Raw genomic sequence first — 27,823 nt, 5'->3', positions numbered from 1 at the left:
AAAAGTACAGCAGTAAGATGTGGCTTTAGCCCAGGAATAGTCAGGGAAGTAGATAATTTGGTTAAAATGACTCAGCCTAATAAGGGAACTGGGTAGGTGGGGATAACTAAAAAAGAGTGCATAAAAGAATGTTGTCCAAGTTGGCACCAGAGTGGGGGAGTTTTAAGAGGTTTAGAAGCCTGGCCGTCAATACCCACAACAGTTATGGAGGCAAGGGAAACAGGCCCTTGAAAAGAAGGTAATGTGGAGTGGGTAGCCTCCGTATCAATTAAGAAAGGGATAGACTTATCCTCCACTGTAAGAGTTACCTGAAGTGTCTGTGATGGTCCAGGAGGCTTCCGAGGCGATTGGGCCACATCAGTCTTCAGCTGCTAAGCCAAGAAGATCTGGGAAGGAGTTAGTCAGAGAGCCTTGGGCCAAAGTTCCAGGGGTTCTAGGAGTGGCTGCCGGGCAAGTTGGACAGTCTGATTTCTAGTGGGGTCCTGCACAGATGGGACATGGCTTAGGAGGAATCCCGGGCTGTGGGCATTCCTTGGCCCAGTGGCCAGATTTCTGGCACTTGAAGCAAGATCCTGGGGGAGGTGGTCCTGGAGGAATGCCTGGCTGCTGCAGTTTGGGCATTTTGAAGTTCTTGTGTGCTGGAGATGTGGCTGGTGATTCTCTCATAGTGGAGGCAAGCAATTGCAACTCAGAAATACATTGCCACTTGGCTGCCTCTTCTCTATTATTGTACACCTTGAAGGCAAGGTTAATTAAGTCCTGTTGTGGGGTTTGAGGGGCAGAATCTAATTTTTGGAGCTTTTTCTAATGTCAGGAGCGGATTGGGTAATAAAATGCATATTGAGAATAAGACGGCCTTCTGGCCTCTCTCAGTCTGGTGTCATAAAGTGTCTATCAGTTGTTGCCAAATGGGCCATGGACTGGGCTGGGTTTTTATATTTGATGAAAAAGACCCTAATTGCTAACTGATCTGGGAGAGGTCAGCTAAAGAAAAAGGAGCATTAACCTTGACTATGCCTTCAGCTCCAGCCATCTCTGTAAGAGGAAATTGTTGGGCAGGTGGGGGCGGGCTCGTCATGGAACGAAACTATAAGCAGGATGAGGTGTCAGGAGGGGAGGTGATAGAAGGATAGGGTTGGGGAGCAGAGGCTGAGGAAGAATTGGGACCTGGCTCAGCCTGGCAAGGAGCAGCCTGGGGAGCGGGGGAAAGTTGAGATGGGTCTGTAGAAAAGGAGGGTTCAAAGGACTCAAAGCTTGGGATGGAGCCTGAAGGAACAGACAGGGGAGAAAGAAGAAAGATTTGGGATGAGTTGCGTTGGGAGCAGAGACTAGGGAGGGACCGATGTGTAAAGAATGCCTAGACGTCAGGCACCTCAGACAATTTGCCGAATTTTCAACAAAAATTATCTAGGTCTTATAGGATAGACAAATCGAAAATACCATTCTTTGGCCACTTGAAACTATTGTCAAGTTTGTATTGGGGCCAAGTGGTATTACAGAAGAAAATAAGATGTTTAGGTTTTAGGTCAGGTGTTAGTTGAAGGGGTTTTAGGTTTTTAAGAACACAGGCTAAGGGAGAAGAAGGGGGAAAGGAGGGCAGAAGGTTGCCCATAGTGAAGGAGGTCAGTTTAAAGAGAAAGGTAGAGACACGGGGTCGGGGGCGGGGGTGAGCAGCGCTGGGCTAGGTATAATGTGGGTGAGCAGCCAAAGCAGGCATCCCCACGATTGACTTGCCACCAAGGAAACGTGGGTAAATGACCAAGGCAGGCATCCCCGCGGTGATCAGACACCAATGGAATGTGGGTGAATGATCAAGGCAGGCGTCCCTGCAGTGATCAGAAACCAAGGGAAGACTTTCTTCCCAAATCCATGACTGACATTGGAGTTTTTGAGTTCATGGATAAAATGTGTCTCCTTTGTCTCTACTAGAGAGGAAAAAGAACTGGAATTGGAAGGACAGGGAGATTGAAGGGTAGCGAGAGAGACTGGAGAAGAGAGTGAAGAGACCACTTACCTGATTTGAAATTGGTGAGATGTTCCTTGGGCTGATTTGAGGACCCAAGGTTGTAGGTGGATCTCCTCATGGGTGAGGACAGGGGACCAGTCTCCTGAAGGAGTCCCCCTGTCCTGGGACTTCAGCACCAAATGTTACAGGTATCCGTGTGAAGAGACCACCAAACAGGCTTTGTGTGAGCAATAAAGCTTTTTAATCACCTGGGTGCACGTGGGCGAATCCGAAAAAGGAGTCAGCAAAGGGAGAGACATAGGGGTGGGGCAGTTTTATAGGATTTGGTGGGTAGTGGAAAATTACAGTTAAAGGGGGTTGTTCTCTTTTGGGCAGGGGCGGGTGTCACAAGGTGCTTGATGGGGAGCTCCTGAGATTCATTGCCCAGGAGAAGGAATGTCACAAGGTCAATTGATCAGTTAGGGTGGGGCAGGAACAAATCACAGTGGTGGAATGTCATCAGTTAAGGCAGGAACTGGTTATTTTCACTTCTTTTGTGGTTCTTCAGTTGCTTCAGGCCATCAGGATGTATATGTGCCAGTCACAGGGGATATGATGGCTTAGCTTGGGCTCAGAGGCCTGATAATTGGGGTCTCAAGAAAGGGAAAACACCACAGTGAAGAGGGGTGTGGAGTGTGGCTACTTCCTGCTGAAAGGGGGCATTGAAGGCATAGGTTGCATTTTTTCCTTTCTTGCTCTGTCACGAAGGGAATGAAGGGTCATGAAAAACTTGTTCAGGACAGGGAAAACCGGATTCCATCAAGAGGCCCCATGCAAACAGAAGTTGCTGTTACTGGCCGGTATTGGGATTGCATAGCCTTCTGTAGGTGGAATCTTTGCAATCTGGAAGATATAAATTTAATAAGCATGTTAAAAAAAAGCAGGGACCAAATATTAAAAGAAGAATGACAAGGAACAAAGGTCCAAGGAATGGGAGAAGCCAAGTGAGTTTTGGAAACCAATTAGTAAAAGTTTTGGTCCAGTTTTGGTTACTTTGGGAAAGTGTGTGTAGTCATTTGGCTTGTTTGAAAATTTCTTGGACGTTAGTTTCCACTTCTCTGGACACATTAATGTAGGTGCAACAGGTTTTGTTGATGACAGCAAAGACTCCTCCCTGTTCAGCTAGGAGGTAATCCAGAGCACATCTGTTACCAAAAACCAGAGGAACCAGATACCTGCTTTAGAAAATAGGGAAGTCTAATTACTTCTAATTTTCCCCAGGTAGGGAGTTTGGCCTGTTTCATGGTCACCAGGTGGTATTTGCTCCCTTTTAAATTCTCAGGTAAGGAGTTTTTGTTTCTGGGGCCTGTTCAGTGGTCACCAGGTGATTTTCAGTCTCCTCATGTACTATGTAGCCAGGGTAGAGAATTATTTCTCCAGACCAATACCCTCACTGTACAGATGGGAAAGACAAGCCCGGAGAAAATGAAAGTGATTTGCCTGGTGACATGAAATCAAGAACTCACACTGAGGTATGCTGACTCCTAGTTATGGGTTCTCTCGGCACTCGACACTGCCTTGGGCTCACTTCCTGTGCTTCCACAAATGCTCTGCCTACACCAGGTCCACCCCAGTGTCTAACCCACAGCAATGCCAACAGCCGTGTGAGTGTTTATTATTGTGCTGCTTTACATATATTATCTCTAATCCAAACAGCACGCTTTCAAGAAAGGTGAGCGTATCCCCGTTGTAAGAGGAGGAAGCTGCTGCTCAGAGACTTTAAGAGACTAGCTACAGTCACAGCTAGTGAAGACAGTTCAAAATTTGATGCAGTCTTTTGGACTCCAAAGCCTAGGCTCTTTAGCTACACTCACCTCCATCTGTTCCTGCTCCATCTTACCTTCCCCAGGTTATTTCTTCATCAAGAGCTAGCTGTAATTCTACACCCTCCCCAAAAGCCCTTCCACCCCAGACCACAGGGATCTCTTCATCGACTCAACTTTCATGGCAATAATCACCTGCATTAGCTGTTTGGCAAATTCTAACTCACATGGTAATTTATTTCATCATGTATATGACTTGCGTCCTTATCTCTGAGGCTGAGAAAGAGAAGAAGCCTCCTCTAACTGTGTTTCTGTACTTGTCCTGTAGCTGTGTTGATATTGCAAGAGCATAACATTTAGTCTGTTATAAGATTCTGGCCTTGGAAATACCTAGGGAAGGGATGGCTGTAGGCCCAAGTGGAGCTGAAAATTCAAAATGATAAAGAACAGCGTTCTCTTCGGGTTCAGATTTGTAGTAATATTTATTCTCTTTTCTATAAGTAAGCCTCCAGGTGGCAGTTGAAAGCCTAGTTGTGAAAGCGTGAGTGTCTCATAAATGAAATCACAAAATCTCAGGCTGGAAGGAATTTTTCTCATCTAACCACCAATTCAAAGCTAGAATTCCCTCCCTGACGTAACAACAACTATGGCAATATCTCTTCCATCTCAGGGGCTGGTGATGAGAAACCCGCTTTTTTCGAAGCACTTTTCCCATGTGTGGTCAGTTTATTAGAATATTGTTCTTGATTTTATGTGAAAACTGCTTCCTTGTAGCTTCTACGTACTCCACAAAGAAACTAAGTGCATCTGGGCTGAGCGATGTGAGAACAGCAGAGTCTGAAGATCTGGAGAGCATTCGACTGGCTCAGAGAAGCCTCCTTTTCACTTCTATTCTTCCTAAGGGCCTCTCCCCAAGAGCCTGGACTTGGTTTAGCCAAACCCACTTTCTCTGATCAAAATAACAAAGAGGCCAGGGCAGGCGGTTCATGCCTGTAATTCCAGAGCTTTGGGAGGTTGAGGTGGGCTGATCACTTGAGCCCAAGTGTTCGAGACCAGCCTGGGCAAAATGGTGAGACCCTGTCTCTAAAAAAATTTAAAAAAATTAGTTGGACATGGTGGCACATGCCTATAGTCCCAGCTACTCAGGAGGCTGAGGTGGGACGATGGCTTGAGCCCAGGAGGCGGAGGTTGCAGTAAGCCATGATTGTGCCACTGCACTTCAGCCTGGGCAAAGAGCAAGACCTTATCTCAAAAAAATAAAATAACAAAGAGAGATTAATACCACACTTCCTGGTCTCAAATGTATTCCTTAGAAATAAATAGAACAAGGCCAGGTGTGGTGGCTCACGCCTAGCACTTTAAGAGGCCAAAGCAGGTGGATCCCTTGAGCCCAGGAATTTGAGACCAGCCTGGACAATGTGGCAAAACCCCATCTCTACAAAAAATACAAGAACTGGCCAGGTGTAGTGGTGCATGCCCAGTTACTCAGGAGGCTGAGATGGGAGGATAGCTTGAATATGGGAGGCAGAGGTTGGAGTGAACCGAGATTGCAGCCTGGGCAACAGAGTATGAGAAAGAAAGAAAGAAAGAAAGAGAGAAAGAGAGAAAGAGAGAAAGAGAGAAAGAGAGAGAGAAAGAGAGAAAGAGAGAGAAAGAAAGAGAGAAAGAAAGGGAGAAAAAGAGAGAGGAAGGAAGGAAGGAAGAAAGGAAGGAAAGAAGGAAGGGAGGGAGGGAAGGAAACAAATATATATACCGACTATGTGCCCACAAAAATAAAAAATAAAAAAATTAAAAGAAATGAAAAAATATATATGTAGAACAAACAAGTGTCTCTTCTTCTAGGGCTCTGAAGACAGAGATTGAGTCATCCATCCATCCATCCATCCATCCATCCATCCATCCATGCATCCATCCATCTGTCCACCATCAAACATATCTTTACTTGGAGCCTACTATGTTACAGGCACTGAGTGTGCTAGTGGGCAGTCAATAAGTGGTAAATCCTTAATAACCTGATGATTAACTCAGTCACAGGTAGGTCCAATTTTACACGGTACTTGCTTTTTTTTTTTTGGAGACAGAGCCTCGCTCTGTTGCCCAGGCTGGAGTGCAGTGGCGCGATCTCTACTCACTGTAACCTCTGCCTCCCAGGTTCAAGTGATTCTCCTGCCTCAGCCTCCTGAGTAGCTGGGATTACAGGTGTGCGCCACCATGCGCAGCTAATTTTTGTATTTTTAGTAAAGAAGGGGTTTCACCATGTTGGTCAGGCTAGTCTCGAACTCCTGACCTCGTGATCCACCCACCTCAACCTCCCAAAATGCTGGGATTACAGGCATGAGCCACTGCACTCAGCTACATGGTACATTTTTGAGAAGAGATTGGAGAGACAAGGGAACTGGCATTTACTGAAAAGTTGCCTATCAGGCGAGGTGCTAGGTGCTTGCTTTACATGCCTTATACTGTTTAAGACTCTCTAATGAGATAGGTTATCTACATCTCCACTTTACAAAGGAGGAAACTGAGGATTAGAGAGCTTAATAACTGGACCAAGGACCCACAGCCAGGAAGTGTTGGAGCTGGAGTCTGGATACAGCGGTCCCCAACTGCAAAACCACCACAATGTAAGCCTTGCATGGGGCTCCCTAGGACAGCAGAAGGGATAACATGGTCCCCTCCTGTCTTGTGTCTGATATAAATATCACTTTTTTTTTTTTTTGAGATGGAGTCTCACTCCGTCGCTCGGGCTGGAGTGCAGTGGTGCAATCTCAGTTCACTGCAACCTCCACCTCTCAGGTTCAAGTGATTCTCCAGCCTCAGCCTCCTGAGTAGCTGGAATTACAGGTGCCCACCATCATGCCTGGCTAATTTTTGTATTTTTGGTAGAGACGGGGTTTCACCGTGTTGGCCAGGCTGGTCTCAAACTACTGACCTTGCCACCTCAGTCTCCCAAAGTGCTGGGATGACAGGCATGAGCCACCGTACCTGGTGACATATTGCTTTAAGTTAAGTTTTCTTTTCACACTTTCACACCAAATCCCTCATTTTCAGCTTTTTAAAAAATGTATGTTTTTAGAGTGATTTACTTATGGTTTCTCATAAAAGTCAAATTTCCCATCAATACTTTCTGTTATAAACTTGGACACGGGACAGAGCACATGAAAATCATTATTTCATATGTAATCATGTGTAATTTGGGTATTCATTAGTTTATTTTTATTTATTTATTTTGTTTGTTTGTTTGTTTTTGAGACAGGGTCTTGCTCTGTCACCCAGGCTGGAATGCAATGGGACGATCTTGGCTCACTGAAACCTCTGCCTCCCGGGTTCGAGCAATTCTCATACCTTAGCCTCCTGAGTAACTAGGACTACAGGGACATGCCACCACGCCCAGCTAATTTTTTATTTTTTTATTTTTTATTTTTTATTTTTTTAGTAGAGATGGGATTTCGCCATGTTGGTCAGGCTGCTCTCGAACTCCTGACCTCAAGTGATCCACCTGCCTCAGCCTCCCAAAGTGCTGGGATTACAGGCATGAGCCGCCATGCCTGGCCATAGTTTGTCTTTATTTGATTATATTTATTTTAATTGATCAGTTGCTGTGTTAAGAATATCAAAGAAAATTTTCTTTTTTTTTTTTTTTTTTTTTTTTTGAGACAGAGTCTCACTCTGTCGCCCAGGCTGGAGTGCAGTGGCCGGATCTCAGCTCACTGCAAGCTCCGCCTCCCGGGTTCACGCCATTCTCCTGCCTCAGCCTCCTGAGTAGCTGGGACTACAGGCGCCCGCCACCTCGCCCGGCTAGTTTTTTGTATTTTTTTAGTAGAGACGGGGTTTCACCGTGTTAGCCAGGATGGTCTCGATCTCCCGACCTCGTGATCCGCCCGTCTCGGCCTCCCAAAGTGCTGGGATTACAGGCTTGAGCCACCGCGCCCGGCCTGAAAATTTTCAAGAAAATAAAAAGGATTACCCCAAGTCTCATATTCTAATACAACTATTTTCATTCTAATTCATACTCATAGTACATATTTTTCTTTGTCAATTCTATTGTAAATAAACGCAGGCTATTATTTTGATTATTTTCACTCAACATTATTTAAGGATCATTTACTCATGTTTCTATGTAGCCTTCTTTTTTTTTTCTTTTTTAGACAGGGTCTTACTGTCACTCAGGCTGTAATACAGTGGTGTGATCATAGCTCGCTGCAGCCTCAACCTCCTGGGCTCAAGCAATCCTCCTGTCTCAGCCTCCTGAGTAGCTGGGACCACAAGTGTGTGCCATCACGTCTGGCTAATTTTAAAATCTTTTGTAGAGGCAAGATCTCACTATGTTGCTCAGGCTGGTCTTGAACTCCTGAGCTCAAGTGATCCTCTTGCCTCCCAAAGTGCTAGGATTACAGGCTTGAACCACCATGCCCAGCCCTATGTAGCCTTCCTTTTTTTCTTTTTTTCAGACAGGGTCTTGGTTTGTGGCCCAGTATGGAGTAGAGTAATGTGGTGTGACCTCAGCTCACTGCAACCTCTGTGTCCTGCACTCAGGTGATCCTCCCACCTCAGCCTCCCAAGTAGCTGGGACAACAGAACCACACCCAGCTAATTTTTCTCTTTTCTTTTCTCTCTCTCTCTCTCTCTCTCTCTCTCTTTCTTTTTGAGACGGAGTTTCACTCTTGTTGCCCAGGCTGGTGTGCATTGGCTCAACCTCAGCTCACTACAACCTCCAGCTCCCAGGTTCAAGTGATTCTCCTGTTTCAGCCTCCCGAGTAGCTGCCAGGCCTGGGTAATTTTGTATTTTTAGTAAAAAAAAGAGTTTCTCCATGTTGGTCAGGCTGGTCTCGAACTCCCGATCTCAGGTGATCTGCCCGCCTCGGCCTCCCAAAGTGCTGGGATTACAGGCATGAGTCATCACGCCTAGCCTAATTTTTCTATTTTTAGTAGATACAGGGTTTCTCCATGTTGCCAAAGCTGGTCTCAAACTCCTGGGCCCAAGCTATCTGCCTGCTGACCAACAGTCTTATCAATTTACATATTTTAAGGCCTTTAGAGATGAAGTTCAAGGATTACTGAAAAAAAAAATTCTGTCTCCCTTTTTAATTCATGATTTAAGCAATGTTCTCAAGCACAGCTTTAATTCTTTTTGCAGTATCCATTCAATGTGTTACAACACCAAGAGGATAGAAAACTATTTTTCTAATAAGTAGGACATTGTCTTTTTGGTTTTGGAGGCCTTTGTCAGAATTGGATTTGCAGTATTAGTATCTCAAGATAATGGCCGTGAGTCAAATCGGTGCTTATTTCTTCTCAAATCCTCAGTGCTCTGATCATGGCTCTTGCCTGCTGAAGCCCTCAGTTGCAGCTTCTGGAAACCTAGTTAGGTTTCAGTTAGTCAGTTATTCATCAGGGCTTTGCTTTGTGGACAGAGGTTCTTCCTGGTCGTTGCTTCTTGTTCTTTCAGTGCCTACTATTTTTTTTTTTTTTTTTTTTTGAGATAGAGTCTCACTCTATTACCCAGGCTGGAGTGCAGTGCAAACTCCGCCTCCCGGGTTCAAATGATTTTCCTGCCACAGCCTTCTGAGTAGCTGGGATTACAGGTGCATGTCATCACACCCGGCTAATTTTTGTATTTTTAGTAGAGACAGGGTTTCACCATGTTAGCCAGGCTGGTCTTGAGCTCCTGACCTCAAGTGATCTGCCCGCCTCAGCCTCCCAAAGTGTGGGGATTACAGGTGTGAGCCACTGTGCCTGGCCAGTGCCTACTGTTTCTGGCAGTGAGTCAAGTGGTGGAGACCATGGTTTTGTGGGATTGTGCTGTTGTTTTTGTCATTGTTGTTTGTTTTGTGCAATCTTAAATGTGTTTCTTTTTCTTTTTTTGAGATGGAGTTTCACTGTTGTTGCCAAGACCAGAGTGCAATGGCGTGACTTTGGCTCACTGCAACTTCTGCCTCCCGAGTTCAAGTGATTCTCCTGCCACAGCCTCCTGAGTAACTGGGATTACAGGCATGCACCACCACGCCCGGCTAATTTTTTGTATTTTTAGTAGAGATGGGGTTTCTCCATGTTGGTCAGGCTGGTCTTGAACCCCCGACCTTGGTGATCCACCCACCTCGGCCTCCCAAAGTGCTGGGATTACAGGTGTGAGTCACCGTGCCTGGCTTAAATGTGTTTCTTTCTGCAATCTCCTCTTCTACAGCTTAAAGGCTACCAGAGGCAGCAGGAGAGAGAAGCTGGGATATGACCAAGGTTAGAGGTTTTTCCCCCCAGTCAGTACCGTAAGGTCATGCTTATCTCTAAGGCTTGTACTTAAAACAGTATTTCAGACCAGGCACGGTGACTCACGCCTGTAATTCCAGCACTTTGGGAGGCCAAGATGGGCAAATCACCTGAGGGCAGGAGCTCGAGACTAGCCTGGCCAACATGGTGAAACTCCATCTCTACTAAAAATACAAAAATTAGCCAGATGTGGTGGCGGGCACCTGTAATCCCAGCTACTCAGGAGGCTGAGGCAGGAGAATCACTTGAACCTGGAAGGCAGAAGTTGCAGTGAGCCGAGATTGCGCCATTGTATTCCAGCCTGGACAACAAGAACGAGACTCCATCTCAAAAAAAAAAAAAAAAAAAAAGACAGCATTTCTTGACCTATGGTTGGGGAGTTCCTATGGGCCACTCTTCAGATGGTCGGAAGAGGCCTACGAGGCCTCCTGAAGGGCTGGGCCTCTCCAGTTCTTGATCTGCAAATCCATTTTCCCTTTGTTTTAGCTAAGAGGTGGGACAGGAGAGAAGACAAAACACTGTGTATGTTCATGCAGAAGTGATTCATCAAAGTAGAAGAAATATTAAGAAGTTTCCAACAAATGATAGAATGTTCTTATTCATCTTAAAATAAGTAGGATTCGTCTCTGGGATGATTCATGCTGAGCACTGCAGCCAAATGGAACTGCTGTGGGCAGTAGATATTTATGGATTTAACATTCAAGGTTTTTACCATTCCTGAGTAAACGGTGGTCATGTGTCATTTTTCTGAGACCTAAATCTAAATCCTGCGCATTAGGACATGGACATGAAGAGGCAGGCTGGTGAGCTCTGCTCTCTAACGTGTGAGGATGCAATGAGAGGTCAGCGACCTGCAACCCAGAAATCCCTCACCAAAACCTGACCATGCCAACACTCTGATCTCAGACTTCCAGAACTGGGAGAAATCAATTTCTAGTGTTTATTACTTTAAAAAAGCAAGTCACATAGTTAGTTGCTAAGCTAGCCTGGCTAATGGTCCATCCTTTACAGCATGTGTAGTTTGGTAGCTATATACTCAGCATCAGATGTGCACTTTATGAGAAAAATTTCTTGATATAGTGGTATATAGGAACATTTAGGGTTCTAAAAGTTCTTGGATATATCCTTCAAAACTGTCAAAGTCTATCATTCTTCAATTCTACTCTGTTATTTCCTGGTTCCATGCCTTTGGATTTACTCTTATATCTGCCTAGCCTCCCCCCATATCCAACCATTAAAATTATGTTTAAGGAGTGTGTTACCTCTCTCAATTAAGCTTTTCTTGATTATTTTCCACTAGCATAATCTCTCCCTGCTTAGGACCTCCTTAGAATTTTGTTTGTATCTTCTTTATGGCTTTTATTTTATCCAATCTTGTATTAGGGTTCACTGGAGAAACAGAACCAACAGAATATATTTAGCTACATAAGAGGGGATTTACTATGAGAATTGACTCATGCAATTATAGAGGCTGAGAAGACCAATAATATGCTGTCTTCGAGCTGGAGAACCAGGAGAGCAGGTGGTTAATTCAGTCTGAGTTTGAAGGCCTGAGAACCAGGGAAGCTGATGGTGTTACTCTAAAGTCAAAGGCCAAAGGCTGAGAAACTGGGAGGCCACTGGTGTAAGTCCCAGAGTCCAAAGGCAGAGAATTTGGAGCTCTGATGTCCCAGAACAAGAGAGAGGGTTGATGTCCCAGAAAGAGAGAGCAAATGCACCCCTCCTCTGAGTTTTTGTTCTATCCAGGACCTTACCAGATGGGATGATGCTTGCTCACATTGGCAAGGGGATCTTCTTTACTCAGTCTACTGATTGGAATGCTGATCTCTGCTGGAAACGCCCTCACAGACACACCCAAAAATCATGTTTTACCAGTGATCTGGGTATCTCTTAACCCGGTCAAGCTGACACATAAAATTAACCATCACGGACCTTCAATGATAATAATCTGTATGCTCTATTTTATTTCTAACTCTGAAATTATAGTCATCTTTAGTTTATCAGTGGATCTTATTCATCTGAGAAGGGTCCCTGTGTCCCCAACCACCCTACTTCCACAGAGCCCCAGCATGACAGGGGCAAATAAATATTTGTTAAGTTGAATTGGGTTAAAGGCTGGTTCTGTTGTAGCAAAGTAAATATACACCTTTGGATGATAGTTTTTGCTGTATGTTACTAGGACTTTTGATAGTCATCTATAAATAAAATGATATTGCTATGTTCTTTGGATAACCTGACCTGGGGAATACAGCAAATATATGAGTCTGAGCCAGATCAATAGTTGCTCTAACATGGATGTTTAATATTCCTTCCATCTTCTAATTTGACAATTCTCTACCTTGTCCAAGTCTGCCTTTCTCAAATCTAATTCCTATTCACTCTGTTATGGTCCCCTCTTTTTTATTCCCTTTCTCATTACATCATATTGAAACATCAGAACAATAGAACACATGCTCTAGAGAGCCTATTGGCTCAAGTTGTCTAAATGAAGAGTTAATTTAAATGTTCTTTCTTACAGCAAAAGTTTAACCAAAGCCTGTATCAGCTTTATAGGCACCTTCTAAACAATTTTGGGACCTGTTTCCTCTCCCTCCCCAAAATCCACTTTTTTTCCTTTCCTTCACAGAGAAGGGAATTTCTTGAAAATATTGTCTACACTGTCTTTCTCTATATCTTACATCCTATTCAACTTACAGCTTATCTCACTAACTGTGTCTTAGCCCAGGTTCTCTAGATTACAGAGCCTGGGGTCAGGATTCAGGTGCTGATTCCCTTTCTGGGATCTTAGAAAGGAAAAATGAAGACAAGTCAGCAGAGGCAGGATGATGTGTTACAATGCTGGTCCCTGCTTCCAACAAGCCATGATGAGAAACGGCAGGTGACTTAGCAGGTAGTGTCCTTCAGCCATGGGGGTTCTCTGGCATGGCTGCAAGGAGCGATCACCTTAAAATGCAAGCGAACAATGAGAAAAACGTATCTGTTTGCCTCACTTCTGTCTCCTATTTCCCATTTGACAAGGTTTGCCCCACAAGAAGATAATTCCCTCCTACTTCTGCTGTGTAACTTCCATGGTGCATCGTCTGGTCCATTGGCACCAGCTCAGGAAGCAAGATTTCATGCCCTGTGGTAGGTATGACAAATGTTTCATTCTATCTGAAAGTGGAGGAGCAATTTTATGTGCAAGGGAGCGTATGTAGGCCATGCAGGTCTAGGACTTCAGTTCTGACTTCAGGCAACTCAGGGAAGTCAGCAAAGGTCGAGAATAGTGAGAGGCGAGTGGTGTCTTTGGAGAGAAGAAAGCAGTTGAAGGAATGTGACAGGCAGCATGAGGTTATGCCCAATACACAACACAGGCAGAATTCACCCCCACTTTTCTACTGAAATTGCTTTTGCCAAGGTCATCGAAGAGGTCTTGGCAAATCCAGAGAACCCTTTCTAGTCGTCTTATTGGACAGCTTTGTTCCATCTGACACAACTGGCTATGTTCTAACCGAAACTCTGTCCTCCTTCTGTTTTCCTGATCCACAGAATAGGTTCTGTTCCTACCTCTCTGGCTGTGTCTCTTAAGGACGTCTTCCTTTTTTCCATCTCTTTATTCTCTGTGGTTCCATTTTCAGCCTTCTTTCTTGTATCCTTACTCTCCACATTTAGCTATCTTCTATGCGCTGATCATTGCCAAATCAATATCTGAGGCCCAAATCTCTGCTCCAGATCTATGTGTATAACTGTTTACCTGTCTCTACCTGGATGTTCAACTCAGGATGTCAAATATAATATTGCTAAAATTGATTCATCTTCTATACTTCCCCCCCCAACCGCCACCAAACCTGCTTTTCTTCCTGTGACCCTGTCTTGGTAAATGTCACAAAACCAAGAACTGGGCAGTTCTTTTGAACTCCTGTCTTTCCTTCACATCTCACATTCGATAAGTCATTATTTATTTATTTATTTTTTGAGATGGAGTCTCGCTATATTGCCCAGGCTGGAGTGAAGTGGTGCAATCTTGGCTCACTGCAACCTCCGTCTCCCAGGCTCAAGTGATTCTCCTGTCTCAGCCTCCCAAGTAACTGGGATTACAGTTGCCCAGCACCACCTGCGGCTAATTTTTTGTATTTTTAGTAGAGACAGGGTTTCACCATGTTGGCCAGGCCGGTCTTGAACTCCTGACCTCAGGTGATCCACCTGTCTTGGCCTCCCAAAGTGCTGGGATTACAGGCATGAGCCACTGTGCCCGGTCAACAAATTTTTAACTTTACATTATTGTTGACTATGGGTTCAATGCCGTACAACAGATCTCTACACTTAATCATCTTGCTTGACTGAAACTTTATGCCCCATGATTATTAACTCTTAATTTTCCTCTCCTCCAGTCATTGGTAACCACCATTTCACTCTTTGAGTCTGTGAATTGGACTAGGTAGAATTGTGCCATATTTGTCTTTCTGTACCTGGCTTGTTTCACTTATCATAATATCCTCATTATTCATTCATGTTGTCACATATTGTAGAGTGTCCTCCTGAATAGTATTCCATTGTCTGTATGTACCATCATTTTCTTTATCTGTTCATCTGTTGACGGACATTTAGGTTGTTTGTACATCTTGGTTGTTGTGAATGGTGCTGCAGTGAACATGGGAATGCTAATATTTCTTTAAGATCCTAATTTCAATTCTTTTTAAACATCCAGAAGTGGAATTGCTGAGTCAAATGGCAGTTCTATTTTTAGTTTTTTGAAGAAATTTCATTCTGTTTTCCATAGCAGCTGTACCATTTTGCATTTTCACCAATGGTGTGCAAGGGTTTCCTTTTCTCCACATCCTTACCAACAATTGTTATCTTTTGTCTTTTTGATAATGGCTGTCCTGGCAGGTGGGAGGTGATAGCTCATTGTGGTTTTGATTTGCATTTCCCTGATGGTTAGCGATGCTGTTGAACATTTTTTCATATGCCTATTGGCCATTTATATGTCTGCTTTGAAGAAATGTCTGTTCAAGTCAGGTTCTTGCCTGTTTTCCAATAGTGTATTAGGGTATTAGGTTTTGGTTCTTTTTTTTAACGATTGAATTGTAGAAGTTTCTTATATATTTTAGAGATTACTCTTTTATCAGTTATATGGTTTGCAAATATTTTCTTCCATTCTTTAGGTTGCCTTTTCACTCTGTTGAGTTTTTTCCATTGCTGTGCAGAGCTTTTTAGTTTGATATAGTCCCGTTTGCTTATTTTGTTTTTGTTGCCTTTGCTTTTGGTACTACAGATGAGGTCTCACTTTGTTGCCCAGGCTGAAAATTTCTTTCTTTTGCACGTGGATATCCAGTTTTTCCAAAACCATTTTTTGAAAATTTGTTGAAAAGACTATCTTTTCCACATTGTGTATCCTTGAAATCCATATCAAAGATCAATTGACTGTGTATATGTGGATTTATTTCTGGGCTCTCTATTCTATTCCGTCAGTCTATATGTCTGTCTTTGTGCCAGTACCATGCTGTTTTGATTTGTAATATATTCTAATATATTAGCTTTGTAATATATTTTGAAATCAGGAGGTGTGATAACTCCAGCTTTGTTCTTTTTTTCTTTTTCTTGAGATGGAGTTTTGCTCTTGTTGCCCAGACTGGAGTGCAATGGCGCTATCTTGGCTCACTGCAACCTCTGCCTCCCAGATTCAAGCAATTCTCCTGCCTCAGCCTCCCGAGTAGCTGGTATTACAGGCGTGCGCCACCATGCCCAGTTAATTTTGTATTTTTAGTAGAGACGGGGTTTCTCCATGTTGGCCAGGCTTGTCTCAAACTCCCAACCTCAGGTGATTCGCCTGCCTTGGCCCCCAAAGTGCTGGGATTACAGGCATGAGCCACCGTGTCTGGCCTTTTAGCTTTGTTCTTTTTGCTCAAGATTGCTCTGGCTATTTCTCTGTGGATTTCAGAATTTTTTTTTTTTTTTTCTATTTCTGTAAGAAATGCTGTTGGGATTTTTATTTATTTATTTATTTATTTATTTTTGAGATGGAGTCTTGCTCTGCCGCTCAGGCTGGAGGTGCAATGGCACAATCTCAGCTCACTGCGAGCTCTGCCTCCCAGGTTCACCCCATTCTCCTGACTCAGCCTCCTGAGTAGCTGGGACTACAGGGGCCCGCTACCACGCCCCGCTAATTTTTTGTATTTTTTTAGTAAAGACGGGGTTTCACCATATTAGCCAGGATGGTCTGGATCTCCTGACCTCATGATCCGCCCGCCTTGGCCTCCAAAAGTGCTGGGATTACAGGCGTGAGCCATAGCGCCTGGCCACCATTGGAATTTTGATAGGGATTACATTGAAGGTGTAGATCACTTTGGGTAGTATAGACATTTTAACAATACCAAGTTTTCCAATCTTTAAGCAATGGATGTCTTTCCATTTACTTATGTCTTATTTAATTTCTTTCATCAATGTTTTAAGTTTTCAGTATACAACTTTTCACCATTTTAGTCAAGTTTAGTTCTAGGTATCTCATTTTTTTTTTTGGGGGGGGGATGGATTCTTGCTCTGTCACCCAGACTGGAGTGCAATGGTGCAATCTCGGCTCACTACAACCTCTGCCTCCTGGGTTCAAGCGATTCTCCTGCCTCAGCCTCCCGAGTAGCTGGGATTACAGGCACCCGCCACCACGCCCAGCTAATTTTTGTATTTTTAGTAGAGACAGGGTTTTGCCATGTTGGCCAGGCTGATCTCGAACTCCTGACCTCAGGTGATCCACCCGTCTTGGCCTCCCAAAGTGCTGGGATTACAGGCGTAAGCCACTGTGCCCGGCTGGTATCTCATTCTTTTTGGTGCTATTGTAAATTAAATTATTTTCCTAATTTCCTTTCCAGATAGTAAGCATACAAAAATGCAATTGATTTTTATATTTTGTGCCCTGCAACTTCATTGAATTTATTTATTAGCTCTAACAGGTTATTTATTTATTTATTTATTTATTTTGGATAGTGTCTTTAGGGTTTTCTACGTATGAGGCTGTGTCATCTGCAGACAGGGAACATTTTACTTTTTCTTTCTGATTTGGATGCTTTTATTTCTTTTTCTTCCCTAATTGCTTTGGCTAGGACTTGCTGTACTATGTTGAACGGAAGTGGTGAGAGTAGGCATTCTTGCCTTGTTCTTCCATTTTCACCATTAGTGTGATATTAGCTGAGGACTTTTCATTTTTAGCCTTTATTATGTTGAGGTAATTTCATTCTGGTCTTAGTTTGTTGAGAGCTTTTATCATGAAAGGTTGTTAAACTTTGTTAAATGCTTTTTCTGTACCTATTCAGAAGATCATGTGATTTTTATCTTTTATTCTGTTAATGTGGTATATTAAATTTATTGAATTGCATATTTTGAACCATCCCTGCATCCCAGGGATGAATCTCACTTGGTCATGATGTATGATCTTTTCAATTTGCTATTGGATTTGGTTCACTAGCATTTTGTTAAGTGTTTGCATCTATATTCATCAGGGATATTGGCCTGTACTTTTCTTTTCTTGTGATGTCTTCGTCTAGCTTTGGTATTGGGGTAGTGCTGTATTCATAAAATGAGTTTGGAAGTGTTCCTTCTTCAATTCTTTGGGAGAGTTTGAGAAGGATTGATGTTAATTCTTCTTTAAATGTTTGGTAGAATTCCCCAGTGAAGCCATCTGGCCTTAGGTATTTTTGTTGCTGTTGTTGGGAGACTTTTGGTTACTGACTCAATCTTCATACTAGTTATAAATCTGTTCAGACTTGCATTTAGTCTCAGTAGGTTGCATGTGTCTAGAAATTCATAATTTTTTCCTACATCGTCCAGCTTGTTTTTGGCATATAATAGTTCATAATAGTCTCTTATGATCCTTTTTATTTCTGTGACATCTGTTTTTCTTTCATTTCTGATTGTATTTATTTCAGTCTTCTCTCTTTTCTTTCCTAGTCTAGCTAAGAGTTTGTCAATTTTGTTTTATCTTTAAAAAAAACCCTCAGTTTTATTAATTTGTTTCTATTGTTTTATTTTATTTATTTCTGCTGTAATCTTTGTTATTTTCTTCCTTCTGGTAATTTTGGGCTTAGTTTATTCTTTTTAAGAAAATTCCTTGGCTTGTTAAGTTAGGTTGTTGAAATCTTTACTTTATTTTATTTTATTTTTGAGACAGGTTCTGGCTCTATTGGCCAGGCTGGAATGCAGGGACCTGATCTTGGCTCACTGCAGCCTCAGCCTCCCCAAGTTTAAGCCATCCTCCCACATCAAACTCCTAAGTAGCTGAGACTACAAGCATGTATCAGCATACCTGGCTAATTTTTGCATCTGTTGTAGAGATGGAGTTTCGCCAGATTTCCCAGGCTGGTCTTGATCTCCTAAGTTCAAGTGATTTGCCTGCCTTCCAAAGTGCTGGGATTACAGGTGTGAGCCACTGTGCCCGGCCTTTCTTCTTTTTAAATGTAGGCATTTTTCGCTATGAACTTCCCTTTTAATACTGCTTTTGCTGTATCCCGTAAGCTTTGACGTGTTGTGTTTTCATTTTTGTCTCAAGGTATTTTAAAATTTCCTTTTTGATTTCTTTTTTGACAGAGTTCAAGAGCGTGTTGTTTAATTTTCACATATTTATGAATTTTCCAGTTTTCCTTCTGCTATTGAAAGGGATGGAGGTTGCAGACACATACTACTGTGCCACATAGCTAATGTCACTCCTCTCAACATACAGTTTTGATTTAAGAAAAATCAAAGTTAATATTTCATATGTTAAAGACCAATAGCCAATATTATACTTAGCAATAAAACATTAGAAGCATTTCTATTGATGTTAGTAACTCAACTATAATTACCATTATTTAACATTATTCTGGAAGTGCTCATCAATGTAACAACGAGAGAAGGAAGTAAGGGAGGTATAAATATTTGATAGGAAGAGACAAAATTATCATTTTTCTAAGATGATATGGTTGTTTGAAAAACTATTAGACTTGAGACACTCAGAAAGTTTGGCAATTATAACAGAAATATTAAAAAACTAATAGCTCTCTTATATATCAGCAATACTCTGTTAAGGTAGATAATGGAAGAAAGAGCTCATATATGACAGCAATAAAAAAAATCAAAGCACCTAGGAATAAACTTAATGATAAATGCACATATCTACAAAACTTTACCATGAAATCTAAAAAGAAATTTGAATACAGGGAGAGGCAGTCTACATTCTGTAATTAGAAAATTTAGTATTGTAAAGGTATTAAATTTCCTCAAGCTAAACCTATACATTTAACAAAATCCCAATAAAAATACCTGGGAACTATTTTTAGAATGTGAAAAAAAACTATTTTAAGGTTTATTTAGAAAAATAAATGAAGAATGTCAAGCACACTTTTAGGAAGAACAGTAGTGAAAAATTCTTTTTCTACCACATATTAATGTGAACTAGCAAGATATAATAACTAAAACAACCCTAGAACTTAAAGTATAATAATAATAATAAATTAATTAATTAAAAAAATAACTAAAACATTGCTGTTTTAGCTAAAAAAGAGACAGTTCAGAAATATATCCAAATGTGTATAAGAGTTTAGTATATAATAAATCTGCTGCCTCATGTCAGTGGAGAGAGTTTTAAGATGAACTGTTTAATCATTAAAACAAAGTTAAATCCAAACTCACATAGTGCACTAAGATAAATTCCAGAGGATTAAACATTTTAATGTAAGTACAAGAAAATACAGGTGAATATTTATAAAACCTTGGGGATAAGGGATGACTTTGTAAACATGAAACTAAAGGCTTAAAGTATAAAGGATGATAGATCTGGTTGTATGAAAATGTAAAACTTTTATGTAGCAAAATTTATCATAAACTAAGTTAAAAGACAAATTACATTGGAGGAAAGTATCCTTAACCAAAGATTCTTTCTTTTTGTTTTTCTTTTCTTCTTTGACAGGGTTTCACTCTGTTGCTGAGGCTGGAGTGCAGTGAATCACCCGAACTCTTGGGCTCAAGCGATTCTCCTGCCTCATCCTCCCAAGTAGCTTGGACTACAGGCATGCGCCACCATGCCCAGCTAACTTTTTCATTTTTAGTAGAGATGGAGTCTCACTATGTTGCCCAAGCTTGTCTTAAACTCCTGGACTCAAGTGATCCTCCCACTTCAGCCTGCCAAAGTGTTAAGATTACAGGCTTGAGCCACCACATCCTGACCAAAGATTCTTCTCTTTAACATTCAAAGATTTTCTTCAAATCAAATAAATGAAAATAATTCTCCACTCACACTGCTTCACTTGACTAGCCTAAAAACAAAATTAAATTAAAAAGAAAAAGAGGGCTGGGTGCGGTGGCTCACACCTGTAATCACAGCACTTTGGGAGGCCGAGGTGGGAGGATCATGAGGTCAGGAGATTGAGACCATCCTGGCTAATATGGTGAAATCCCGTCTCTACTAAAAACACAAAAAATTAGTTGGGTGTGGTGGCACACACCTGTAGTCCCAGCTATCTGGGAGGCTGAGGCAGGAGAATCGCTTGAACCCGGGAGGCAGAGGTTGCAGTGAGCTGAGATGGCGCCACTGCACTCCAGTCTGGGCTATAGAGCAAGGTGCTGTCTCAAAAAAAAAAAAAGAAAAAGAAAAAGAAAAAGAAAATATATAATTGACTAGAAAAGGCATTTTACATAAGAAAAAACCCAAGATGACCCAAGCATGAAAAATGTTCAACTTTTTTTATTTATTATGGTTTAAAATTTTTGTGGGTATATAACTGTACACACTTATGAGGTAATGTGATATTTTGATACAAACATACAAGGCATAATGATCAAATCAGTGTAATTGGGGTATCTGTCACCTCAAGCATTTATCACCTTCACGTTTAGTCAAAAAAATGCAAATTAAAACCACAAAGAAAAAAACAAGGATTAATATATGCACTGCAAAGAAGAGTCTGGAGATTCAGGCATTGTCAAACATGGTTAGGTCTACAAATGTATACAGTCCTTATAGAGGGTGTTTTCCTAGGAATGTATAGCTAAGAAATAATTAAGGATATATTTTAAGCTGCTTATAATAATAAAGAATTGGAAACCTCAGTGACCAAAAACAGGGGATATATGTAGCCACTTCAAAAGAAGTAGAAGAATGGGTAGGAACAACAACAACAACAAATTTAAAAAGGATGTATTTATTTACTTAGTTTTTTTTTTTTTTTTTTTGAGATGGAGTCTTGCTTTGTCGCCCAGGCTGGAGTGCAGTGGTGCAATCTCGGCTCACTGCAACCTCCACCTCCTGGGTTCATGCAATTATCCTGTCTCAGCCTCCTGAGTAGCTGGTATTACAGGGGTGCGCCACCATGCCCGGTTAATTTTGTATTTTTAGTAGAGACGGAGTTTCGCCATGTTGGCCAGGCTGGTCTCAAACTCCCAACCTCAGGTGATCCACCCACCTCAGCCTCCCAAAGTGCTGGGATTACAGGCGTGAGCTACTGTGCCTGGCCTATTTACTTAGTTTTTTACTGGGGGTTTTCCAGTAAGAACCTGAAAACCCAACATGGATGGAGCTAGAAGCCATTATCCTAAGCAAATTAAAGCAGGAACAGGAAACCAAATACCACATGTTCTCACTTACAAGCAGGAGCTGAACATGGAGTCCGCATGGACACAAAGAAGGGAACAACAGACACTGGGGCCTACTTGAGGGTGGAGGGAGGGAGGATGGAGAGGATTGAAAAACTACCTATCGGATGCTGTGCTTATTACCTGGGTGACAAAATAATCTGTACACAAAGGCCCTGTGACATGCAATTTACCTGTATAGCAAACCTTCACATGTACCTCTGAACTTAAAATAAAAGTTAAAAACAACAACAAATTCTGAAAACCTCCTGGACAAATTAAGGAAGGACATTTAAAACAACAAGGCAATCTGGAAATGCAGCCAGTAGGGGGGGAAATGTTAGCTTGACAAGCTGGCACTAGCGTTCTGATAGGGAGAGACTGTTTTGAGTTAGCAGAATAATTTAGAATCTCTGTCAGCTGGAGCAAACAAAAGGAGCAACAAATTGCCTTGCACAAAAGGAAATGGGAATTGGCAATAAGTGCTTTGGAGTTTACAGCTAGAGAAGATTAAATCTGGAAAATGAAAAGGGGAGGAAGGGAAGAGGGGGAGAGGGTGGGCAGCTGGCGGAAGCATGGCCAGTGAGAATTGTCCAGTGCCAAGAATGACTGGTGGACTCTTAAAAGAACTGCGAATACTTGGTTTCAAGATGTTTTCTGAGCTTCAGTATAAGCCAGCCCCTCTAGCCTCCAAATCTTTCCTAAAAGTTTGCTAAACGGCTAAACACACAACCATATTTAGGCCATCTTTTGGGGAGAGAAGAGGTTGAGAAAGTGTCCAACAGGGTGATGTGTTGTAGAAGAAAGGGCAAGGAGCGCAGGAAGTGTAATGAGGGGTGGAGATCAAGGCAGAAAATCAGAGGTAGAGGTGATCAAAAGAAATATACATCTGGCCCAATATGAGACCCTTCAGAGATATTCGTAGGGACTTGGGTTTCATGACATTCACAGGGTAGGGGTTTGAGCAGGATTCTTTTATATCTCAAAGGTTGGGGAGACGCTAGAAGGTTGGAGGACCTTGTGAAATATACGGGGGTTGGGTGACATGCTGAGGTGAGGAGAGGGAGAAGGCTTAGAAAATTGTTTAGAAGAATACACAGCATACAAAATTTACCCATGATGCTAAGATGATAGCAATAATTATTTTTCTTTCTGTTCCTCTCTATCTTGATTCTTCTATAATAAATCCATTTTACTTGAATAAATTTTAAAAAGAAAATGTGCTGAGTGGATAAATCAATCCACAGGGATAGAAAGCTGTCTGTAGGTTATCAGGGGCTGGGGGGAGAGGGGAATGGGGAGTAATTGCTTAATGGGTATAGAATTTCCTTTTAGGGTGATGCAAATGTTTTAGAATTGGATAGAGGTGGTGGTTGCACAACATTATGAATGTACTCAATGCCACTGAATTGTTCACCTTAAAAAAGTTAATTTTATATTTTGTGACTTTCACCCAAGTAGGAAAAAGGAGGAAGAAAATGTACTGGGGAACAAGACAAGATCAATCAGACTCTGCCATTCTTCTGCTGTAAGTCCTTCAGAGACATCCTAACTCTTTGGCCTGGCTCCTCATGGCCTATCCCTGTCACTGCTCCAGCACAGCTACCCCTCCCTATAAACCTTGCTCTCCCAGTCATTCAAAACCACGTGCAGTGCTCTGAAAGGGCCTATTCTTTTCCGTCTCCTTGCTTTTTTATGGGTTTTCTCTTTTCTTGGAATGCCCTCCCCTTACTTTCTGCTCATCCTTCAAAACTCTGCTGAACATCTCTTTTGAGATGCTACCCCTGAGTCTGTAGTCTGAGAGTGTCTCTTTCCTGTGTTCCAGGAGCCTTCTGGGCATTTCTCTGTTACCTCAGGGTAGGTGATTGTGAACCCCTGGAGAACAGAACCCAGGCCTTCCCCTCTGTTTACCTTCAGAACTTGGCTCAGGACAGAAGCTACAGTGAATGTGGAATAAATAAGAATAGATATAGAATCCCTGAGACTAAAATAACATCTTTTTCTAATGTAAAAGCCTGGGCATGAAGTTTAAAAGGACTGGAAGATGTTGAAATGGCTTACTAAGGCATTTATCAGGACTGGTGATATAATATCTTTTCTGTGTCCCCTCCTGCCTTCTTCCTTTTTATGAATTATTTAGGGATTGCAGCATGGATAAAAATTCCACATAGATTAATAAAAATGTGACTGTAAGTAGCAAAATGATTCTAAATGGGCCTTATGAGGTGGCAGAATGCTGATAGTCTTAGGAAAATAAGGCTACAAGCTCAATTATTCTTGTGAAAATATACAATAGGTCATAACATATATATTTTTGAGACCTAGATCCCATCTCAGGATGGTGTTTAAAAATACCTGTCTTGCAGGATTAAAAATGAACTTAATCCCTAACAAAATAACATATCTAGGCAAAAATCATCAGTGGTTGCTAAAATTATTAGGTGAATGGTTGATAAGAAACTTTGCAATGGATAGATGAGGCTGACAACCTTTGAACCTTCTGTACCACTTTTGCTTTATTAACAGTGGGGCAGCCAGACATTAATCCCTCCTGACAGGATGTAGTAGGAAGTATACAACACCACTTAAGAAATATTCTTGGGCCAGGCGCGGTGGCTCAAGCCTATAATCCCAGCACTTTGGGAGGCCGAGACGGGCGGATCATGAGGTCAGGAGATCAAGACCATCCTGGCTAACACGGTGAAACCCCGTCTCTACTAAAAAATACAAAAAACTAGCCGGGTGAGGTGGCGGGCGCCTGTAGTCCCAGCTACTCAGGAGGCTGAGGCAGGAGAATGGCGTAAACCCGGGAGGCGGAGCTTGCAGTGAGCTGTGATCTGGCCACTGCACTCCAGCCTGGGTGACAGAGCAAGACTCTGTCTCAAAAAAAAAAAAAAAAAAAAAAAAAGAAATATTCTTGCCAAAATAATTGAACCTGAATTTAACAATTTTCTAACCACTGGTTTGTGAGAAATATGAAAAACCGAGAAGCATGCAAATTGACACCGTAAGGACATAAAACATCAAATAAAAAAGATGAGAAATTCTCCAAGACAAATGACTCAATTTCTTCAAGAAATAAATGGTATGAAGAAAAATGGAGCAGGAAAAGTATAGATTCAAGAAGGTTTGAAGACTTAAGACAGGCTGGGTGTGGTGGCTCATGCCTGTAATCCTAGCATTTTGGGAGGCCTAGGTGGGAGGAATGCTTGAGGCCAGAAATTTGAGACTAGTCTGCTTAACATAGCAAGACCTCGTCTCTACCAAAAATTTAAAAATTAGCCAGGCATGATGGCATGTGCCTGAGGAGGCCGAGGTGGGAGAATCACTTGAACCCAGAAGTTTGAGGCTGCAATGAGCTATGATTGTGCCACTGCATTCCAGTCTGGGCAACAGAGGAAGATCCCATCTCTTAAAAAAAAAAAAAAAAAAAGAGAGAGACAGAGAGACATACATAACACATACAAACAAACAAAAAGAAAAGATATTTTTTGGAGACAATGTGAGAAAATTACATGGATTGGGTATTAGATAATATTAAGGAATTACTGTTAAATTTATTGTGTGTGATAATGGTATTGTGGCTATGTTTTCTTAAGTTCTTATTTTTAGAGATTGAAATATTGATGATGAAATGATAAACCTTGAATTTACTTTTAAAACGCTCTCCCAAAAATGTGTTTGTGGGGATAGGCTGGGTGGGGTGGCCCATGTCTGTAGGACTGCTTGAGCCTAGGTGTTTGAGACCAGCCTAAGCAGCATAGTGAGACTCCGTCTCTACAAAAAATAGAAAAAATTAGCTGGGCATGGTGGCACTCACCTGTAGTCCCAGCTACTTGGGAGGCTGAGGTGGGAGGATCACTTGAGCCTGAGAGGTTGAGGCTGCAGTGAGCTGTGATCGAGCTACTGCATGCACTCCAGCCTGGGTGACAGAGTGAGACCCTGTCTCAAAAAGAAAAAAAAGTATTTGTGGGGATAGATAAAACAATGATACAGAGTATTAATAATTATTGACTCTGGGCAATAATGAGCACATGGATTCATTATACTTTTCCTTTTTGTGTATAAAATTTTCCAAGTTTCTAAAAATAAACCTAACATTCAGTGACAATGTGGCAATGTTAATAGCTCATCTACTGAGCCAGGACTATATCATATGAGAGCATTGTCAGACCAATGGAAAGATCTTGGCTTTGGAATCAGAAAGGTGTGAGTTTGAACCCCAGCCCTGCTACTTACTACCTCTATTACCTTGGACAAGTTACTTAGTTCTCTGAATCTGTTTTCTCACTTGTAAATAGGGATAACATTACCTACGTCAGAAGATTGGAGGGACATGTGAGGTGATCTGTATAGAGTATCTATCGTGTGCCTGGCACAAAATAAATGCTCTATACATTAACTACCTAGGCCCAGTGTGGTGGCGCATGCCTGTAATCCCAACACTTTGAGAGGCTGAGGTGGAAGGATTACTTGAGTTCAGGAGTTCGAGACCAGCCTCGGCAACATGGTGAATCCCCATCTCTACAAAAAATACAAAAATTAGCCCAGTGTGGTGGTACACACCTGTCATCCCAGCTACTCAGGAGGCTGAGATGGGAGGATTCCTTGAGTCTGGGAGGCAGAGGTTTCAGTGAGCCAAGATCATGCCACTGGATGCCAGCCTGGGCAACAGAGTGAGAACCTGTCTCAAAAAAATAAAGGAAATAGAAAAATAAATTAACTACCTTATACCAATCCACTTATTCTTAATTTCCTTTATTGGTTTTTAATATAGATTTAAATAATCCAGAGTGTATGAAATAAAGAGTGAAATTTTCCCTCACCACATCCCCAATCTCACTCTCCAGAAAAAGGAGCCACTACTGAGACTTTAGTGTGTATATTTCCAGCCTTTTTGTTTTTTGAGATGGAGTCTCACTCTGTTGGCCAGGCTGGAGTGCAGTGGCACAATCTTGGCTCACTGCAACCTCCACCTCCCAGGTTCAAGCAAGTCTCCTGCCTCAGCCTCCTGAGTAGCTGGGATTACAGGTACTTGCCACTACGCTCAGCTAAGTTTTGTATTCTTACTAGAAACCAGGTTTCACCATGTTGGTCAGGCTGATCTTGAATTCCTGACCTCATGATCCACCCACCTTGGCCTCCCAAAGTGCTGGGATTACAGGCGTGAGCCACTGTACCTGGCTCCAGCCTTTTTCTTTATGTCTATAAATATACACAGGTATATGCAACCACATATGGTATTTTTTAACAAAAATGAAACCACACATATAATATTGTTCTGCATTTTACTTTTTCCACATTACAATACATATCTTTTTATGTCATTTCATGTGCTTCTACAGTTATAATTCAATAAACAATGTTACTCATATACCTTTGCTCCCTGGTGTATTTCTGTGAGCTAGAATCCTAGAGCAGAGTTGTTGAGTGGAAGGCTATGTGTCATGTATATTTTATCAATACTACAAAATGGTCCTAATGTCCCTCCACAAGTTATTTGGTTATTTTCACCTCAATTAAGATCTCAACATTATCAATTTTTCATACGTTTCTAAGTTGCATTACTGTCTTTCCGGGTACCACTTCTCAACTGGCCATGAAAGGGTGTCAGAGAATAAATTTGTTAGATTAGCAAAAATCAGCCTCATGGAAAATAGTCAAGCTCCATCCTGCTATTTGTCCCTGTTAGAGAATAATAGGCTGCCTGCTGTTTTCAAGGCTGGATGTAGTGGTGGATTGGATAAAATAAATGGGAATCCTAGTTTTCTTTGTGAAGAGCTAGTGAAGATTATGTGAGGCAGGATTCTGAAAGAAAGCGGGGGAATAAAACCTCCTCTCCAAAGAGATCCCAGCAGATGGCAACCGTGCAAAGGTAGACGAAGAAAGAAAGAGGAAGGAAGTGCCACCTTGATTCCCTGGGTAGTTCAAGATCTCACTTTTCCCTCCTGTTGTTCTAGTGACTTTTAGAGAGGACAATTCCAGAGAAAGATGGTTTCAAAAAGAAAAGAAACCCAAATTGAATCCAATTCTGCCTTACTTATGTGAGAGCACCTGTTAATGTGGTATACCATTGGTCCCAGGCAGACTCCTGAGAAAGATCACTTTGTAAACCACTCTTCTGTTGAGGGAAGGTCAACAATTGTCCTTTGTCCATGAAGCCCTCCCATCATCCTACTATGAAGCTGCTTGTCCAAGCTGCTGCAAGGTTTGGGCAAGA

At 42.0% G+C, this 27,823-nt stretch overlaps 2 long non-coding RNA genes across 2 annotated transcripts in view; one reads left to right on the top strand and one right to left on the bottom strand.

Moving 5' to 3' along the window:
* LOC141408494 (uncharacterized) overlaps positions 1-20,300 on the top strand; it is a 63,384-nt gene extending 43,084 nt beyond the window's left edge. Inside the window, exons 3-4 of the long non-coding RNA XR_012423554.1 lie at positions 13,048-13,155; positions 19,943-20,300. This is a non-coding gene — a long non-coding RNA (uncharacterized lncRNA). The remainder of the gene's footprint in view (positions 1-13,047; positions 13,156-19,942) is intronic.
* LOC135967078 (uncharacterized) overlaps positions 2,185-27,823 on the bottom strand; it is an 83,675-nt gene continuing 58,036 nt past the window's right edge. Inside the window, exon 2 of the long non-coding RNA XR_010580936.1 lies at positions 2,185-2,848. This is a non-coding gene — a long non-coding RNA (uncharacterized lncRNA). The remainder of the gene's footprint in view (positions 2,849-27,823) is intronic.

The sequence above is a fragment of the Macaca fascicularis genome, chromosome 14 (assembly GCF_037993035.2).
Source record: "Macaca fascicularis isolate 582-1 chromosome 14, T2T-MFA8v1.1".
NCBI lineage: Eukaryota > Metazoa > Chordata > Mammalia > Primates > Cercopithecidae > Macaca > Macaca fascicularis.
This window is presented reverse-complemented; position numbering and strand designations above follow the sequence as displayed.